Raw genomic sequence first — 1,650 nt, forward strand, 5'->3', positions numbered from 1 at the left:
CCTGCCTGTGGGAGGCTCCCACCGGGGCACTGGAGACGGTCTGTCCATGGTGCAAACTGGCCAGCCTTTGCGGGTGTGCCAGCAGGTGCTCTGGCGGTCGGACACTGTCCGGTGCACCGAGTTCCTCCTCAGAAAACGCAGACCCTTTCAGTGGGGGCACAGATGGCCGCCGAGGGCCAGGGGCTCGCAAGCAGCCACTTGCACACCCAAGCGCACAGCAGCCTAAGAAAGGATCCGTTTGCACGTGCATCTCTCACAAATGTAACGCAGGCGCTCAGCCCTCAGAAGTCTCAAAGCTTCCAATCAGGCATTGAATTGGCAATTCCAAGATAAAAGAAAACTGGAGTATAATCATTTCCGAACCGCAACAACAAATTATGCTTATGAAAGCACTTGGCCCTGTGTGTCCATCTGTCCCCATTGAAAGCTCCCACGTTTTACGGGCAGAGTGGACGTGCGAGTTGGTTTTCGCGTCGCCCTGGTGCGAGCCGGAGCGATGAGCACCATGGTGAAGTGCTCAGGGCACCAGCCCGAGACTCAGCGCCACCAAGATCAGTTTCCAGTTCTGCCATCAGCTTCCTGCACAACCTGATGAGGCACTGCAGTCGCCCTGTGCCTCTGTTTCCTCATCACAGACTGTATCTCTTTGAATGACCCGTTTCTGTGCTGCTTTTCTGGGTTGTGAGCTAACCCAGGGTAATGCCTGTCTCTTCCCAGGTAGGTACAGCATGATGCACCAGCCTGGACGTCGGCCGAGGACCCTGTGTGCTATGGAACTACCAGCAACAGCGGAGCAAGTTGTCTTTGACTCTTCCTCGTCTCCCAAACTGTGCTCCTCTCCCTGCCCACACCGTCCTTGTTGCCAGACTTTTTTGCAGGACTTCCTAAATTAATGCTACCTGGATCCTCTACCGTAGATTGAACGTGAAGTTAGGGACAGGATGCTTGATGACATTTGCTAGTTTACAAAAACAGCCAAGCCATGTAAAGAACAAACCGTTGACATAAAATACTATCCACCAGTTAATCCAGCGCATCTCCTGCCGTGAGACCAGTGCCAAGCACCCGAGAGCTACAGCCACACCTTGTGCCAGGGATCCTGTGCCTTCACGACTCAGGATTCTGTGATGGTCATTCACACCTCCCTGCAGACCTGACCATCAGCTCGCTTTAACAAACAACATAAATCAAATGACCACCTCTAAAGAAAAGCCTGACAAGCTGCGTACATCCAGGGTGTAAATCCAGGGTCTGGCAGGCGGTGGGCTGGCAGCGCCCTGCCCCTCGCCGGATCCAGCGTGCAGGCAGGAGCCCTCTCCGTGCGTTAACGAATCAGGCTGCCCCACGCAGCTGTGGATGCGCAAGCCCTGCACAAACACCGCCTTCCCCGGCTCCAAATGCTCTCCCGCCCTTCAAATCCAGACACCAAACCTTCAGTCCTCCTTGGAGTCCTCTCCAGCCACACCACACAGAGACCAAAAAGGCAAATTCCCACACCAAACGTACCCTCTCTGGTCACTCCAACGCACATGTCACCTTTTATTTGGAAAGGTTTTCATTTTGCGTTATTGTAAAATCATCAGTGGAAAGGGGAAAAAAGAAAAAGAGACAGTGGAAGACAGGTAAATAAAAAGCGGAGAGAAAGGGAAC

General features: G+C 53.4%; 1 protein-coding gene across 1 annotated transcript in view; it reads right to left on the minus strand.

The window, feature by feature from the left end:
• LOC104516399 (mitogen-activated protein kinase kinase kinase MLT-like) overlaps positions 1-1,650 on the minus strand; it is a gene marked incomplete at its 5' end in the record, with an annotated part of 33,028 nt that overhangs the window by 8,322 nt on the left and 23,056 nt on the right. The gene's annotated exons all lie outside the window — the stretch shown is intronic.

The sequence above is a fragment of the Eurypyga helias genome, unplaced genomic scaffold (genome assembly GCF_000690775.1).
Source record: "Eurypyga helias isolate BGI_N326 unplaced genomic scaffold, ASM69077v1 scaffold17071, whole genome shotgun sequence".
In the NCBI taxonomy this organism is placed as follows: Eukaryota; Metazoa; Chordata; class Aves; order Eurypygiformes; family Eurypygidae; genus Eurypyga; species Eurypyga helias.